Genomic DNA, 19,454 nt, shown 5'->3' with positions numbered 1-19,454 from the left:
AGCACACACTGGTTGGAAAGTCATTCACAGCAGAAGGCTATGAAGAAGGTTTGGGGAGAAGAGCTGCATTTAAGGATTGAGTTTAAAGGGGTCTTTTGTTTCAACTGTCAGCTAGACTGAAGAAGAGAAAACATGCTTACAAACTGTCTGACACTGGCCAGAAAACATCAGAGGAGCTAGAGGGTTGGAATTTTTAATAATATTTGAAATTATTAATATGGGAAACCACAAACATTAATTAACCATAAATTATGTTATTAAAGCCAGAGGCCAAATGGTACTTATATAATTGCCATAAACATGCTTAAAAAGCCTACATAGTTAGTAATTTACTACATCCAAACAGCAACAAAACATTTTTAAGCATTTGATCAAGATACTTACAAACCGCGCTAAACCCAGGGGTGTTTAGACCCATATTGGTTGGCTCCAGTGTGGTCAGGTAGGTATTAGCAATGAACCCTTTAAAAAACAAATAGTGTCATTGCCAGTTACTGACTTCAGCTAAAATCTAGTTTGAGAAAATTCACTCCTATTTTCAGTCTTCATCCAGATAAGATTTACAGCCTCCTTTCTTCCCAAGGCCTTTTCTCCCTGCTGACCAACAGTACAGTGGAAAGGTTTGAGCTTGTTTCTTTAAAGTCAGTTTTTGGAACATAAGAATTGCCATACTAGGATAGACCAATGGTCCATCTGTCCCAATATCTTGTCTTTCAACAATGGCCAATGCCAGGTGCTTCAGAGGGAATGGACAGAACAGGATTCATCAAGAGATCCATCCCCTGTTGCCCATTCCTGGCTTCTGGCAAACAGAGGCTAGCAACACTTCAGAATATAGTTTTGCATCCCTGCCCATCCTGGCAAATAGCCATTTGATGGACCTATCCTCCATGAACTTGTCTAGTTCCTTTTTGAACCCTGTTACAGTCTTGGCCTTCACAACATCCTCTGGTAAAGAGTTCCACAGGCTGACTGTACGTTGTGTGAAGAAATACTTCCTTTTGTTTGTTTTAAACCTGCTGTCTATTAATTTCATTTGGTACTCCAGTTATTGTGTTACAAGAAGGAGTAAAAAACACTTCCTTATTTACTTTCTCCACATCTGTCATTATTTTATAGACCTCTATCATATCCCCCCTTAGTCTTCTCTTTTCCTAGCTGCAAAGTCCTAGTCTTATTAATCTCTTCTCATATGGAAGCTGTTCCATATCCCAGTCATCTTTGTTGTACTTTTCTGTACCTTTTCCAGTTCCAATATATCTTTTATGAGATGGGGTGGCCACATCTACATGCAGTATTCAAGGTGTGGGCGGACTATAGATTTATATAGAGGCAATATGATATTTTCTGTTTTCTAATCTATCCCTTTCATAATGATTCCCAACATCCTGTTAGCTTTCTTTGACTGCCGCTGTACACTGAGTGGATATTTTCAGAGAACTATGCACAATGACTCCAAAATCTCTTTCTTGAGTGGTAACAGCTAATTTAGACCCCATCATTTTATATGTATAGTTGGGATTATGTTTTCCAATGTGCATTACTTTGAATTTCATCTGCCATTTTGTTGCCCAGTCACCCAGTTTTGCAAGGTCCCTTTGTAACTCTTCACAGTCTGCTTTGGACTTAACTGTGTTGAGTAGTTTTGTATCATCTGCAAATTTTGCCACCTCACTGTTTACCCATTTTTCCAGATAATTTATGAATATGTTGAACAGTACTGATCCGAGTATAGGCCCCTGCTGGACACCATTTACCTCTCTCCATTCTGAAAACTGACCATTTATTCCTACCCTTTGTTTCCTATCTTTTAACCAGTTACTGATCCATGAGAGGACCTTCCCTCTTATCCCAGGACAGCTTATGTGGCTTAAGAGCCTTTGGTGAGGGACCTTGTCAAAGGCTTTCTGAAAATCTAAGTACTATATCCACTGGATCCCACTTGTCCACATGCTTGTTGACCCCCTCAAAGAATTCTAGTAGATTGGTGAGACATGATTTCCCTTTACAAAAACCATGTTGATTCTTCCCCAACAAATCATGTTCATCCATGTGTCTGATAATTCTGTTCTTTACTGTAGTTTCAACCAGTTTGCCTGGTACTGAAGTTAGGCTTACCGGCCTGTAATTGCTGGGATCACCTCTGGAGCCTTTTTTAAAAACAGGTGTCAGATTAGGTATCCTCCAGTCATGGTACAGAAGCTGATTTAAATGATATATTGCATACCACAGTGAGTAGTTCTGCAATTTCACATTTCGAGTTCCTTCAGAACTCTTGGGTGAACCATCTGGTCCTGGTGACTTATTACTGTTTAATTTATCAATTTGTTCCAAAACCTACGCTAACGATACCTCAATCTGGGACAATTCTTCACATTTGTCACCTAACATGACAGGTTTGGGAATCTCCCTCAAATTCTCAGCCATGAAGACTGGTGCAAAGAATTCATTTAGTTTATCCATAATGACCTTATCTTCCTTGAGTATTCCTTTAGCATCTCAATCGTCCAGTATTCCCACTGGTTTTTTAGTAGGCTTCCTGCTTTTGATGTACTTTAAAAAAATTGCTGTTACTTTTTGAGTCTTTGGCTAGTTGTTCTTCAGATTCTTTTTTGGCCTTCCTAATTATATTTCTACACTTCACTTGCCAGAGTTTATGCTCCTTTCTGTTTTCCTCACTAGGATTTAACTTCCACGTTTTAAAGGATGCCTTTTTGCCTCTAACTGCTTCTTTTACTTTGTTTAGCTAAAGTGACACTTTTTTGGTCCTCCTACTATGTTTTTTAATACATTTAAATTGAGCCTCTATTGTGGTGTCTTTAAAAAATTTCCATGCAGCTTGGAAGGTGCTGTACCTTTTAATTTCTGTTTAACTAACATTTTTGTGTAGTTCCCCTTTCTGAAATTAAATGCTACCATGTTGGGCTGCTTTGGTTTTCCCTCTGCTCCCCACAGGGCGGTAAAATTTTATTATTGGTCACTATTACGAAGGGGTTCAGCTACATTCACCTCTTGGAACAGATTCTGTGCTCCACTTAGGTCTAAATCAAGAACTGCCTCTCCTCTTGTGGGTTCCAAGCCTAGCTGCTCCAAGAAGCAGTCATTTAAGGCAGCGGTTCTCAGACTGTGGGTTGGGACCCCAGAGTGGGCCGTGACCCCATTTTAATGGGGTCACCAAGGCTGGCTTAGACTTGCAGGGGCCTGAGGCCAAAGCCTGAGACCCACCACCCGGTGCCGAAGCCCAAGGGCTTCAGCCTGGGATGACAGGACTCAGGTTACAGGCTCCCTGTCTGGGGCTGAAGCCCTTGGGCTTCTGCTTTGTTCCCCCTCCCCTGGGCCCCCCCCCCCAGGGCAGTGGAGCTCGGGCAGGCTCAGACTTCAGTCCCCCCTCCTGATGTCGTGTAGTAATTTTTGTTATCAGAAGGGGGTCATGGTGCAATGAAGTTTGAGAACCCTGATTTAAGGTGTCAAGAAAGTTTATCTTTGCATCCTGTCCTGAGGTGACATGTACCCAGTCAATGAGAATTTGAAAGTGGAAGGCAGCTTGGGTGAAAGTGATCATGAAATCATAGAGTGCAATTCTAAGGAAGGGTAGAAGGGAGTACAGCAAAATAGAGACAATGAATTTCAGGAAGGCGGATTTTGGTAAGCTCAGCGAGCTGATAGGTAAGGTCCCATGGGAATCAAGACTGAGGGGAAAAACAACTGAGGAGGGTTGGCAGTTTTTCAAAGGGACGCTATTAAGGGCCCAAAAGCAGGCTATTCCGCTGGGTAGGAAAGATAGAAAATGTGGCAAAAAACCACCTTGGCTTAACCACGAGATCTTGCATGATCTAAAAGATAAAAAGGAGTCATATAAAAAATGGAAACTAGGACAGATTACAAAGGATGAATATAGGCAAACAACACAGGAATGCAGGGGCAAGATTAGAAAGGCAAAGGCACAAAATTAGCTCAAACTAGCTACAGGAATAAAGGGAAACAAGAAGACTTTTTATCAATACATTAGAAGCAAGAGGAAGACCAAGGACAGGGTAGGCCCACTGCTCAGTGAGGAGGGAGAAACAGTAACAGGAAACTTGGAAATGGCAGAGATGCTTAATGACTTCTTTGTTTCTGTCTTCACTGAGAAGTCTGAAGGAATGCCTAACATAGTGAATGCTAATGGGAAGGGGGTAGGTTTAGAAGATAAAATAAAAAAAACGAACAAGTTAAAAATCACTTAGAAAAGTTAGATGCCTGCAAGTCACTAGGACCTGATGAAATGCATCCTAGAATACTCAAGGAGCTAATAGAGGAGGTATCTGAGCCTCTCGCTATTATCTTTGGAAAATCATGGGAGACGGGAGAGATTCTAGAAGATTGGAAAAGGGCAAATATAGTGCCCATCTATAAAAAGGGAAATAAAAACAACCCAGGAAACTACAGACCAGTTAGTTTAACTTCTGTGCCAGGGAAGATAATGGAGCAAGTAATTAAGGAAATCATCTGCAAACACCTGGAAGGTGGTAAGGTGATAGGGAATAGCCAGCATGGATTTGTAAAGAACAAATCCTGTCAAACCAATCTGATAGCTTTCTTTGATAGGATAACGAGTCTTGTGGATAAGGGAGAAGCGGTGGATGTGGTATACCTAGACTTTAGTAAGGCATTTGATACGGTCTGGCATGATATTCTTATCGATAAACTAGGCAAATACAATTTAGATGGGGCTACTATAAAGTGGGTGCATAACTGGCTGGATAACCGTACTCAGAGAGTAGTTCTTAATGGTTCCCAATCCTGCTGGAAAGGTATAACAAGTGGGGTTCCGCAGGGGTCTGTTTTGGGACCGGCTCTGTTCAATATCTTCATCAATAACTTAGATGTTGGCATAGAAAGTACGCTTATTAAGTTTGCAGATGATACCAAACTGGGAGGGATTGCAACTGCTTTGGAGGACAGGGTCATAATTCAAAATGATCTGGATAAATTGGAGAAATGATCTGAGGTAAACAGGATGAAGTTTAATAAAGACAAATGCAAAGTGCTCCACGTAGGAAGGAACAGTCAGTTTCACACATACAGAATGGGAAGAGACTGTCTAGGAAGGAGTATGGCAGAAAGGGATCTAGGGGTTATAGTGGACCACAAGCTAAATATGAGTGAACAGTGTGATGCTGTTGCAAAAAAAGCAAATGTGATTCTGGGATTCATTAACAGGTGTGTTGTGAGCAAGACACGAGAAGTCATTCTTCCGCTCTACTCTGTGCTGGTTAGGCCTCAACTGGAGTATTGTGTCCAGTTCTGGGCACCACATTTCAAGAAAGATGTGGAGAAATTGGAGAGGGTCCAGAGAAGAGCAACAAGAATGATTAAAGGTCTTGAGAATATGACCTATGAAGGAAGGCTGAAAGAATTGGGTTTGTTTAGTTTGGAAAAGAGAAGACTGAGAGGGGACATGATAGCAGTTTTCGGGTATCTAAAAGGGTGTCATCAGGAGGAGGGAGAAAACTTGTTTACCTTAGCCTCTAAGGATAGAACAAGAAGCAATGGGCTTAAACTGCAGCAAGGGAGGTTTAGGCTGGACATTAGGAAAAAGTTCCTAACTGTCAGGGTGGCTAAACACTGGAATAAATTGCCTTGGGAGGTTGTGGAATCTCCATCTCTGGAGATATTTAAGAGTAGGTTAGATAAATGTCTATCAGGGATGGTCTAGACAGTATTTGGTCCTGCCATGAGGGCAGGGGACTGGACTCGATGACCTCTCGAGGTCCCTTCCAGTCCTAGAGTCTATGAATCTATGAATCTGTGAATATGGGGATAGTTGAAATCCCTCTTTATTATTGATTTTCTTTTTTTTTTATAGCCTCTCTAATCTCCCAGAGCATTTCACAGTCACTATCGCCATCCTGGTCAGGTTGTCAGTAGTATATCCTACTGGTCTATTCCTATTATTCAAGCATAGCATTATGTCCATAGAGATTCTGTGGTATAGTTTGGTTCATTTAACATTTTTACTTCATTTGACTCTACGCTTTCCTTCACATATATTGCTACTCCCGCACCAGTATGACCTATTCTGGCCTTCTGATATATTTTGTACCCTGGTATTATTGTGTCCCATTCATTATCCTCATTCTACCAAGTTTCTGTGATGCCTATTATATCAATATCCTCATTTAATTTGAGGCACTTACGTTTACCCATCTTAGTATTTAGACTTCTAGCATTTGGGTATAATCACTTTTTAGCTGTCTGCCATTATGTGATGTACTTGAATGGGTCTCTTTTTCATTTGACTATTTCTTGTCAGATCCTACCCATATTTTATCATCTGCCATCCTCTCCTCCTCACTAGGATATAGAGAAAGTTCATTAATAGATACTCCCCTAAGGGATGTCTCTGTCAGAACCATGTGCTACTCTGCACCCATTGGCTTTCCCCCAGCCCTTAGTTTAAAAAATGCTCTATGACCTTTTTAATTTTACTTGCCCGCAATCCAGTTCCATTTTGATTTAGGCGGAGCCCATCCTTCCTGTATAGCAGAGGTCCCCAGAGTGTGTTGCGCATCCCCTAGGGGGGTATGGAGGAACCTCCAGAGGGGGGGTGCGGTGGTGCTTGGGCCGGCCCCCATGGGGGCTGGGAGGGAGCGTCTGCCCACCAGGTCCTCTCCACCCCCAGCCCTGCTCCGGGCCGCACGCCTGGCCCTGTCCCCAGCCTCGGTTGCTGGCCATGGCTCCATTCCCGAAGCTGGGAGCAACGCTGGGAGCAGAGCTACACCTGGCCATGCAAAGGTTCCTCCGTTCCTAATAAATCTTAACCCCATTGTCTCATCCATGCATTGAGACTCTGCAGTTCTGCCTGTCTAACTGGCCCTGCAGGTGGAACTGGAAGCATTTCAGAGAATGCTACCATAGAGGTCCTGGACTTCAATCTCTTACCTAGCAGTCTAAATTTGGCCTCCAGGACCTCTCTCCTATCTTCCCTTTGTCATTTGTACCTACATGTACCATGACTACTGGCTCCTCCCCAGCACTACACATAAGTCTTTGTAGATGTCTTGAGAGATCCGCATCTTAGCACCTGGCAGGCAAGTCACCATGTGGTTCTCCTGGTCATCGCAAATCCAGCTGTGTAGTTTCTAATGATTGAATCCCCTATTGCTATTACTTGTTTATTATTTTCTTAGTCTTGCTGCTGCAGCTCTAACTATACATCTTTCCGACACTGCAAGTAACAGTAATATTGCTTATTATTCTCACGGCCTTCTTTTACTTGCTGATTGGGCCTTTTCCTTACTAGCCACAAACCATAAAGCAGACATTATTTTCTTAACCAAACTTAAAATAACGTTAATTCTTTTAATTTCATAGCCATCTCTACATTCTCCACCTTAAAACCCTACATACTATATGGGTTTTACATTAAGCATTTCAAACATTCTTCTACAATTTTGCAACATCAAATACAAAATCAAAATTACAGTTACCACAATCACATAGAGAACTAACAAACTTTTGAATGACAGTCCTCACCATGGGTGTAATCCTTCTTTGTGTGCTTTTTCCCACCAGGAAAAGTTAGTTAACTCCTGAATTCCCTGTTCTTGGCTATTAAGCTTTTAAAATCCAGGCACAAAGGAGGAATACAATGCCAAGACTTGGATACCTGCTTTTAAAGCATACTCCTGTAATCTAAATTCAGCCTGTAATTTAGTTATATTATGAAAAATGGGTTTGGGAAGTAAGGTCTTTCCATTTATCACCGTAGTGAATTTTGGCCAATGAAAATAACAGTTTTTGGGTCCATATCAAAAGTGGTTACTTCCAGCCACAACCCAACATTTATCTTTGCCAGCATAAGCAGTTTTGACTTCCCTGGTTCCTCAGTATCTATACTGTACTGTTTGGAGATTGCCCAAGTGCACGCAACAGGACAAGTCTGGAGCTTTCCATACTGTGTCATTATCTTGCAACAATATTTGAGGAGGAGAAACAAACTCTTTTAAAATCTTATGTCTTCCAGTACTCCTACTGGTAATACTCTTAGCAATGGTTTCAATGCCCTGGTGTTCTGCAGTTTACTGGGCTGGATAGCATAAGTGGCATAAGGACCCATGTGTCTTTTCCACAGTTAACATGATGGTATTGGACCTGTGTGAGGTTTTTGTTTTGTTTTGTTTTACACCAGTCAGTATGATCTCTGTCATACTTGTGGTGATAAAAGTGGGAAATTTACCTTTCTCTATATCTGTGAGGGTGCCTTGATTTTGTGTAGTGCATACCCTCCATACACAGAACATGTTATGGCCCTGGCTATTGTGCTGCTTTGATGATATTCATTGGTTTGGTTAACTATTTCTTTTACTTTATGCTGTACTTCTGGAAGCAAATTAACGATGTATATATGCATATTATATACATTCAAAAGTTCTTAATTAATGAGTTCTTTGCTTTGCTCATTCATTGGGCTCAGTACAGCTGCAGCTAGCTTGTGCTGCAATGCTCAGTCGTGTTCCCACCAGGTCTCTGCGTCTGCCTGGTTTGAGATTGATGCTCTGGCTTCAAATGACCCTGGTACATCACTGGCGGATAGGCCCCACTGGCTTCACTTTGAATTGATTCAGGTGCCTTTACCTCTGCATTTTTATTAACAAGATCTTTCCCATAATCCTTTATCATTTTGCCATAAAATTGGCCAACCTGTTGCAGGCATATTCCTTTTGGCAAATGCAGTTAAATCAAATTAAACACAGTTACATGTATAAAATGAACATATTGTACAGCACTTCTTTAAGGAGCCTTAATAGCAATTCATCACTGGATCCTGCCTCCAGCTTGGGGGATTCTGGGTTTATTTCTTTTCAATGTATGGTATTTGTGCCACCCTTAGTTCTGCCTTCCCTGATTCTCAAAAGGGTATATATCAATAAGCTCTTGTTTGATTAAATTTTACAGGCAACACAAAACATGCATTATACCTAGTATACACATATGGAAAGTTCAAGGTACTATTCCCTAAATAGGGATTGATGCTGTGATGGTCAGTTCTTACACAATCACCCTGTTTTTGCTTGTCCTCAGGTCACTTGCAGAATTATATGTGATATCCAGTAGCATTGTTTATTTCACATCGTAACTGAATTGGACTTTCAGCTGTCATTTCAATACATACTCAGATTGGGATTGTTGTTTCTGCATTTTATTGAGTCATGTTCTCCAAGCACAATCACACCCGCCTCTGTACACTACCAACTGCCTGAAAAGCAAAGCACAAGTTCTGATGCTCTCGTATTGGGAACCCCCTGAACAGTTTTAACTGAGTAGCACATAGCCCTTGCTTTTAGGTCCTCATTCTATTCGTACTAGATCAATTGCAGCACTGGCGATTTGTATTACGTAGTAAGGGCCTTCCCATCATGATGCTGGAAACAGGGTTTTTTCTGGGATTAAATGCTCCATGACTCTGCTGTTTTTCTTGCTCGCTTCCTCGTGTCTGGAACGAGCTTTTACTTTAACCACATATACCACTGAATTACCCAGTTTAGTTGCTTGTTTTCATACATAGCACAAAAGGGCTTGATAGCGTAAAAGCTTGTGATCTGCACTGCAAAATAAATTCATACTCCACCAAGGAGGAATGTTATTAAGGCATTACAGATCCTTTGAGAGTCTGAGCATATTTCACCAGCCCGTACTTGTTCTTTTTTACAGAGTGATAATGCCTCCCGCGCCAGCAGCCAATTCCACATACAGCGCTGAGTGTGTACTGCATCTGCACTGCACAGTTTCAGCCTAAACCAAGGGAGCCCAAATTGAAAATTCTGTGACTCGGGTCCCTTTTTCAGATGACCCATCAACATATATTGTCAGAACCTTGAGGTGCAGCCCTTCAGAATTTAAATTAAGTACTGCATGTGATGGGTTGTCAGCCCGGGGTGCAGTCTGGGAGCCGTGGGAACTGCTGTGCCCCAAAGCCCCCCTTGCTGGGCAGGCCTCACTTCCCACACAAGAAAACTCCTGAAAACACCTGAGGAACAAAGAATGAACTGGGGGAGGTGCCTGGGGATTTCTAGCCTGTGTATGGGAATTTCGTGGACTGCTTGTATCATCAATCAGGGTGAGAAATTACTAATTCATGTCCAATCTATCTAGTATGTTAGGCTTAGTTTGTATTTTTGTTTATTTGCTAGGTAATCTGCTTTGATCTGTTTGCTATCAGTTATAATCTCTTAAAACCTATATTTTCTGTAGTTAATAAACTTGTTTTATGTGTTACCATAACCAGTTGCTGTGCCACACTGCACGTTATAATAGGGGTGAGGGCCACTTTTCCAGGACACTCACGTGGAGTACCACAATTAACAGTCCTGCAGGCAAAGGTGAAGGTTATTTCAGAGGACAGACTTCAATTTGGTGCTCTTCCAGTGGCAAGGACCACTGTGTCAATCTACGACTAGACACTGTACCATCTTTGATTTTACCAGACAAAAGATACTTTAAGGGAGTCTGAGCAGTGAACAGTTTTGTGTGTCCTAACCCTATCAGATATCTAAAATGTGTCAAAACATGTTTTTCACAGGGGGGTATCCTAATTTTCAACTCAATTCAGTACCTTGTAAACATAAGCAATACTTTTTTTTTTCCTGTCATAATAGTTCTGAGTTAACACAGCTGAAATGACTGTGTCCCTGGTTGCTACAAACAATGCAGAAGGTTTTGTATAATCTGGTGTGAAGAACTGGAGTTTGTGTTAAAACCTCTTTACACTGCTTGGGTATGCTGGGATGTGTCAATTCCCACCTCCCTTTTCAGGAGCTAGTACAGGGGTGCAGTGATTGCTTTGTAGTCAGACATGAAGCCTTGACAAAATCCTGTCATGCCCACCAGGGGATAGCAGTGCTGTTTCTGAGGTAGAGACGGGTAGCTCCAAAAATCACTTAACTTTTTATTTGTCTGGAGCTTGCTGGCCAGGTTGCAGGCTTAGTCCCAGAAAGGAAACCACCTGCAAACAGAGTTTACAGTGCTTTTAAATGGCTTTCCCTGTCAGCAGTATGCATCAGAATATCATCTACGTCAGAGGTTCTCAAACTGGGGGTCGGGACCCCTCGGGGTCATGAAGTTATTTCATGGGGGGGTCGCAAACTGTCAGCCTCCACCCCAAGCCCCGCTTTGCCTCCAGCATTTATAGTGGTGTCATAAATTAAAAACACTTTTTAATATATTTAACGGGGGGGGGGGGGGAGAGGTGTCGCACTCAGCGGCTTGCTATGTGAAAGGGATCACACAAGTTTGAGAACCACTGATCTACGTAACATTTTCTGAATAGGTTTTACCCAAAGCCATTAGTTGTATTTGTTTGCAACCTTGGGCATTTCAATCTATTATACAATTACTTAGTTTTAATACAGTTATTTTTTTTCCATTTACAAAACATCACCAAATAGATTTTTGTTCCTTAATAACATTTACTTTACATCACAATTAATCATAACTTTTGGTTAAGATTATTAATGGTTAAGCTCCATTTCTTATATTCACTGATCTTTCCTGGTGCTGGTAATGGGTCCATAGTCAAATTATTTAAATCAGAGTGTCTCTGTGCCTGCAGCAATCATTTATAATTGATTATTTATAGACCATTCCTTTGGGAAAAGGGCCCATTTTCCTTCAGAATGGCTGAAGAGGCTTCTGGGGCCAAAAACAGTGGTGGTAGTAGCCACCACCCGACCCCACTGTATAATTTGTTTGACTACCAGGGTTCCACCGAACATAACTATACCAAGCTGTACTGCCATAACGGAGTTTTATTATCAAATCAAGCACTCTCTACTTATAACACTTCCACTCTTTAAGGTTTCCACAACCCCTGACTGTTTAATTCCCTCCAAACTCTGCATTGTTAATTTGTACAAAAGCTCCTTTTAACCCCTCTCTCTCTTTCCTTAAATCACTTACTTATCTCCCAAAATGACCCATTTATCAGCCAATTTCTCTTGTCTGCACTGAGCTTATCTTTGTGCTTTTTTGAACTCATTCTTCAAGGTGGTGCACTTTGCCTGCAAAGAGTTAGCCACCGAGTACAGTCCCTGTAACATAGCTGCCCCAGTCTGTGCTTTCTTTACCTTGCGATTGTTTAAGAAGGCAGTATTAATATTTGTTGCCCTGATCACCCACGGATATTTTGCTTTTAAGATTTCAGTGGCATTCAACAGATATCTGCCATGCTTTGCCAATAATGTATCTATTTATGACATTCAACAGACCTTTGCTGTGCTCTGCCAGGCATTGTTTTACATAGTGATCCAAAGTACCTCCCTCTAGTCCCCTTCTGTTACTGAATTTCTCTTTAGAAGAAACTTCTGTATTTGCCCCAGAGGATAGGTCGCTACCCCTTCACTCTGGGGATTCAGAGCAACTGAAATCCATGTCTGGCATCCCTTTGTGGGTCTCCAAAATGCTGGAATAATTAATATTTGAAATTATTAAATCCTTTATTAAATCCTAACGATTTATACAGTTGCTCTAAACATTCCTGTGACGGGGCGGGACAGCCCCGCACTGGGACAGCGGGGGTTAACCCTGCTTTGATAGCAGAGGAAGCCAGGCCCAGGAAGCTCTGCTGGGCATGCTCCAACTGGCAGACCGGTATAAAAGCCTGCAGGTCTGCTCAGTTGGGACTGACCACCAGGGGAGAAGGACGCAGACCGTCAGCTCCTGCAGAAGGAGAGCCAGTGCGCCTGGACTGGGGCGTCAGCCGAGCAGAGGCCATACCGGAGACCCCGGGGGGGGAGGGGGCGCCTGCCAGGAGGGACCCACGGGGGAACCGCTCCCGCAACGCCGACGTCCGGCTAGACAGGGTAGGAAGTGACCCAGGGGACTGTCGAGACTGACAGCCTTAAAGCTGCAGTACCGCTCGGCGTGTTGCGGGCGGATCCCCGCTGAGCGGGGGAAGGGGTGTCTATGGACTCTGACCGCTAGGCCGTGCTACCCCGCTCCGAAGAGGGGGTTGCGGGACTCCGGCCGCTAGGCCGTGCTACCCCGCTCCGAAGAGGGGGTTGTTGGACTCCGGCCGCTAGGCCGTGCTACCCCGCTCCGAAGAGGGGGGTTGTTGGACTCCGGCCGCTAGGCCGTGCTACCCCGCTCCGAAGAGGGGTTGTTGGACTCCGGCCGCTAGGCCGTGCTACCCCGCTCCGAGGAGGGGGGTTGTTGGACTCCGGCCGCTAGGCCGTGCTACCCCGCTCCGAGGAGGGGGGTTGTTGGACTCCGGCCGCTAGGCCGTGCTACCCCGCTCCGAGGGGGTGTCTAGGGACTTTGGCCGCTAGGCCGTGCTACCCCGCTCTGAAGAGGGGGTTGTTGGACTCCAGCTGCTAGGCCGTGTTACCCCGCTCCGAGAGGGGGTGTTTATGTGAACTCTGGCCCGTAGGCCGTAATACGTTGGTTACCAGGGGCAGGCCGAGGAACAAGGGAGTGGCGGGCGCTAGGCTCCAGCTCGTCCCCGCCACCAGGGGGTGCTGGGGTACCAGACCCGTCACAATTCCCCAAAAGCCTAAATAATAAGCAATTTACTACATCCAAACGGTAACCAAACATTTATAGGTATTTAATCAATATACTTACAACCGGGATAAACCTAGGGTGCTTAGACCCATATTGGTTGGCTCCAGTGTGGTCAGGCAGGTATTAGCAACTAACCCTTTTTCTAGAGTTTACTTTTTATACCCTTTAACAAACAAGTGATGTCATTGCCAATTACTGATTTCAGCTAGAAACCAGTTTGAGACAACTGACCCTTATTTTCAGTCCTAACCCAGATACAATGTACAACCTCCTTTCTTTCCAAGGCCTTTCCTCTCTATCTCTTCCCTTCCTTCTTGCCAACCAACAGAATAGTGGAAAGGTTTGTTTTGTTTATTTTAAGTCAGTTTTTTTTGTCTTGTTACTGTAGCTGTAAGCATACATCCTTCCCACAATGCAAGCCAGCCCACAAACATCAGGTAGATGCTGCCTCCAGTTTCTGGGACACGCAGAGGCAGACAAATTTCTAATATCTCATGCCAGACTACACATTAGATGTCTACAGGCATAGCTCAGATCTGTTTACAGACCAAAGAAAGACAGGTTAGACAAACCTCTCTTGATGCCCTACCAGGTTAGACGCTCCCTGGATTGGTGGAAAGATCCAACAAATGTCTGTACAGGGGTCCTGTTTACACAACTCCCCCAACATTACTTCTGATTACGGATGCATCCCTAACTGGCTGAGGAGTGCATCTCAACAACATCAAGACTTAGGGCAAGTGATTGCCCACAGAGACAACTCTCCACATCAAGCTCCTTGAACTCAGAGCAGTTAGAAATGCTTGTGCTCACTTTCTTTCACTGATTAGAAGTACACACATAAAAATTCTGACAGACAACGTAGTGTTCATGTGTTACAGAAATTGTCAAGGGGGAGCCAGATCATCCTCCTGTGCACAGAAGCACTAAAGCTATGGAAATGGTGTGTTTGCCACAGTGTTTTCTTATCAGCAGCCTACCTACGAGAATTGCAGAACATAACAGTAGACAGTGTCAGTCACATGATCACGAGTGGGAAACGAACCCAACAGTGCTCCACAGTATATTCTATCAATGGGGGACCCTGACGATAGACTTGTTTGCTACTTACCTGAACAGGAAATGTCCATTCTATTGCTCCAGGGCCAGCACCGGGAAATGGTCATTAGAGGATGTTCTCCTTCCCTCATGAGACAAGGGTGTCCTACACGCCCTTCCCCCATTCTCCCTGCTGCTGAAGGTCCTGATAAAAATAAAAAGAGAAAAAGCAAATGTCATACTGATCGCTCCCACCTGGCCGAGACAGACGTGGTACCCGTACTTGACACAGCTGGCGATATGTCCACCAATCCCCTTCCCCCCTTACTTCCTCTCTCAGAACGAAGGACAAACTCTCCATCCCAACCTGCGGATCCTCCGGCTCAAGGCTTGGCTCCTTCATGGTTCCAGCACATAGAGAGCTGCTGTTCCAAGGAGGTGCAGGAAGTGCGACTACACAGTAGAAAATGGCTACCCGACACACTTACCTGCAAAGTGGATTAGGTTTCAGGTTTGGTGCAATTCCAGACAAATTACCCAACGTCTTCCACCCTCCCTGTGGTATTGTACTATATACTGGATCTGAAGAAGTCAGGGCTATCCCTCAGTTCGGTAAAGGTACACCTTGCAACTACAATAGCTTTCCCTCAGCAAATAGAGGGATACTTCGTTTTCGCCCATCCAACTACAAAGAGATTCCTCAATGGCGTAGTGAACCTCTATCTCCAACCCGAACACCTCACCCCAACATGGGACCTAAGTCTAGTTTTAAAGAGTCTGACTAGACTGCCCTTTGAACTTATGGTCACTTCTTCACTTACATACCCGTCAATGAAGATGGCATTTCCGGTGGCCCTCACCTTGACGAGGAGAATAGGGGAGATAGCAGCACTAATGGCATTCCCCCCCCTTCCACAGTATTCTTTAAAGATGAGGCTACTCTTAGGCCACATCTGAAGTTCATCCCCAAGGTGATGTTGTCTTTTCACATAAACCAGCTGATTCATCTCCTAACCTTTTATCCAAAGCTTCATCGTGATACCCGGGCAGTTATACTGCCTACACTAGACATTAGGAGAGCCTTAGCCTTTTATCTGGACAGGAAAAAGGCCTTTTTCTAATCTTTTTCTCTTCATTGTGGAAAAGTCAAAAGGCGCAGTAATATCGGCCCAAAGATTCTCCAAATGGGTCTCAAACGTAAGAATGGCCATACTGGGTCAGACCAATGGTCCCCTAGCCCAGTATCCAGTCTTCTGACAGTGGCCAATGCCAGGTACCCCCGAGGGAATTAACAGAGCAGGTAATCATCAAGTGATCCATACCGTCGCCCATTCCCAGCTTCTGGCAAACAGAGGCTAGGGACACCATCCCAGTACATCCTGGCTAATAGCCATTGATGGACCTATCCTCTATGAATTTATCTAGTTCTTTATTGAACCCTTTTATAGTCTTGGCCTGCACAACGTCCTCTGGCAGGGAGTTCCACAGGTTGACCGTGCATTGTGTGAAGAAATACTTCCTTTTGTTTGTTTTAAACTTGCTGCCTATTAATTTCATGTGATGATCCCTAGTTATTGTGTTATGAGGAGTAAATAACACTTCCTTATTTACTTTCTCCTCACCAGTTATGATTTTATAGACCTCTATCATATCCCCGCTTAGTTGTTTCTTTTCCAAGCTGAAAAGTCCCAGTCGTATTAATCTCTCCTCATACGGAAGCCATTCCTTACCCCTAATAATTTTTGTTGCCCTTTTCTGAACCTTTTCCAAGATGGGGTGACTACATCTGAACACGGTATTAATTGTACTAACCACTGCTATCATAGTTGCACAGTGTTACTTCCATCCATAATCTGCACACATTTGATGAGGTTGGTTTCCACCTCTCTCGTATTCCTCAAGAATGTTCCCATCTTGGAAATCTGAAGAGCAGTGACTTGGGAATCTGCTCATACCTTTGCAGAACACTTATGCGATTACTGGAGACTCTGCTTCCGACGCTGTCTTCAGCTCCACACTGTTATCATCCATAACAGACTCGACTCCAAAGCCCTAATCTCCCACTGGGGATCCTGCTTGGGAGTCACCTACAGTGCAGCACCCACAAGGACATTACTCGAAGAAGAGGAGGAAGTTACTCACTGTGTGCAGTAAAGATGGTTTGAGATATGTCCCCCTCTTGGTGCTCCCCAACCCACCCATCTCCCCTCTACTTTGGAGTTCTCAATGGAGGCTTTGTGGTAGAGAAGTGGTTTGCCTATGCAACGCTAACTAGCCTCAAGGCACAACACAAAGGAGGGAAAGAGCATGTGCAGGCTGAACAGACACTGCTACCAAATATCTCCAATCAATAGTAGAGGGGCGCAGACATACCTACGTGGAGCACCCATAGGGGGACACATCTCGAAGAACCATCGTTACTGCACAAGGTGAGTAACTTCCTTTTATGATTGTCAAGGCTTTCTTTTATTTGCTGATTGGGGCATTTTCCTTTCTAGCCACAAACCATAAAGCGGACATTATTTTCTTAACCAAACTAATTGTTTTAATTTCATAACCATTCCTACATATGGATCTTGAGTGACTTGAGTGCTAAGTTTCTGTTTGTCTATGAGAAGTGGAGAAGTTCTGTCTCTGACTTGGAGTCCTCTGGGTCTGGAAGGAGATTTATTCTTGGTTCTTCTGCCCACAGTACTGATGATAGACTGTTATCGAGCTCTTGTTTTGGTTTCAGCTGAGGTTCTGGAGAGTGTTGACCTCTTAGGTTTGCAGGTCATCATCTTTAGAATCTTCATGCCCCAGCAGTTACATTTCTCCCCCTGACTCTTCCTACTTCAATTGCTAGTGCATGGATCTGGGAACCTTCTTGGTCAGGCTTTGATTCAGTTGGGATGGATCCATTGACTTAGCCTGGGGGTTGTTGCTTCCACTAGCCATCTTTTGGACCTGAGGACAGGGGGAGGGATAGCTCAATGGTTTGCGCATTGGCCTACTAAACCCAGGGTTGTGAGTTCAATCCTTGAGAGGGCCACTTAAGGATCTGGGGCAAAATCAGTACTTGGTCCTGCTAGTGAAGGAAGGGGGCTGGATTTGATGACTTTTCAAGGTCCCTTCCAGTTCTAGGAGATAGGATATCTCCATTAATTAATTTATAATTTAATTTATTTATAAGTGAGATTCTTCTTGTGCTGCAGGCATCAGATCTTCAGTCAAATCTGATTACATGTTTGACGATCCCCGTTGATTGCCCCCTGTCCTTTAGGGTTCTACAAACACTTTAATGAAATTGATTTTATTCATCATGGCCCATATTAAATGGTCTCAGTATGGTCACCCCTTAGTGCCAGGCATCCCACTCGTCCTCCTCCTAAGAGGTCAGTACCCTCTCCATTAAACTCCTTCTCCATTCACAGTTTGGGTAGATATTTTTTTCCTAAAGATGACTGGGTATTTGGGATAGAACGTGAAAAAAGCTTTGTGTTGTTCAAGATCTCAGTCTCTTCCCCCCACTCCCCCACCACAAACTCTATGGATGAACTGGTATTTACTAAGGCTACATTTCCTCATGAGTTAAATCTATTTCATAAAATGCTGGCTAGGTGAGCATAACTGTTAAGTATGCCTTTGGAGGTTGTTAGTGAAAAAAATACCACTAGCTATTTGACAGAGTGGAGGGAAAGGAATAATGCAAAAACAGGTGGACCCTTGCCCCAGAACATCCTCCCTTACTCCTATTGCAGAAAGCTCTTCAGACGTTTGGGGGAGCCGAGGCTGTGAAAAAACTTATGTACAGCTAGGGATGCGTGACACAGGAGTTTTCTGGCAGGTGTGTCTGCATATGGCTCTGCCAGAATTAATCATAAAGCTTTTGAACAAGTCTGTTTTAGGAGTGTATGTGTTTTCAAGAAAAAGTGCATGATCAAAGAAATTTCAGTGAGATGGTTACATAAAACCCCTGCTTTATTGCTTCTGATTTGTCGTGCCTTTTACAGTTATGGATTGCATTTCTAGGAATTCTTTTTTCAGCTTTAATTATGAACATACTTTTTGTGGGTTTAAATTGGACATTCAGCACTACTTAATTCAGGGGCAGGCAACCTATGGCACGAGTGCCGAAGGCGGCACAGGAGCTGATTTTCAGTGGCACTCACACTGCCTAGGTCCTGGCCACCGGTCCGGGGGGTGCTCTGCATTTTAATTTAATTTTAAATGAAGCTTCTTAAACATTTTTAAAACCTTATTTTCTTTACATGCAACAATAGTTTAGTTATATATTACAGACTTATAGAAAGAGACCTTCTAAAAACATTAAAATGTATTACTGGCACACGAAACCTTAAATCTGAGTGAATAAAAGAAGACTCAGCACACCACTTCTGAAAGGTTGCTGACGCCTGACTCAATTGAAGGGGAAGGGGAAGAAGTTTCCGTTAAATTATTGGAGGGGTGATGGTCTGGGTGTAGTTAAAGTTGAAGCCAATCCTGTTACAAACCCAGTTTTCAACATCAGTTTTTTCTTCCCTAACTTCATCAAAACTAAAATAATCCTAGGCCACAGCTCATTTTAGGGCAGAATATTTCTGGCAAGTTTGGGGCCCATCACAAGGCATTTGAGGGATGCTTTAAAATGTCCTAATTATTCACTTTTCATAGATTTTCTACTACTACTTGACTTGTCATATCTCTGAAACATTCACATAAAAACTTCAAATTTCAACCCCCCAGGCATCCCTAACGAGTAGAAGAGCTTGCCCTAGGTTTTGCAAGAGAACACGTAGCTATTTAACGGTATTCTTGTGAGAATACAAAAGCACGTACATAGATACCTGTATGTGTTTGGAAGTGTATATAATACACACGAGTTAGATAATACA

At 43.4% G+C, this 19,454-nt stretch overlaps 1 protein-coding gene across 12 annotated transcripts in view; it reads left to right on the top strand.

Annotated features, from left to right (window-relative positions):
• Positions 1 to 19,454, top strand: part of SRPK2 (SRSF protein kinase 2) — a 308,919-nt gene that overhangs the window by 286,388 nt on the left and 3,077 nt on the right. The gene's annotated exons all lie outside the window — the stretch shown is intronic.

Source organism: Mauremys mutica, chromosome 1 (assembly GCF_020497125.1).
Source record: "Mauremys mutica isolate MM-2020 ecotype Southern chromosome 1, ASM2049712v1, whole genome shotgun sequence".
Lineage (NCBI taxonomy): Eukaryota > Metazoa > Chordata > Testudines > Geoemydidae > Mauremys > Mauremys mutica.
Note: the sequence above shows the minus strand (reverse complement) of the source record. Positions and strands in the feature narration are given on the sequence as shown.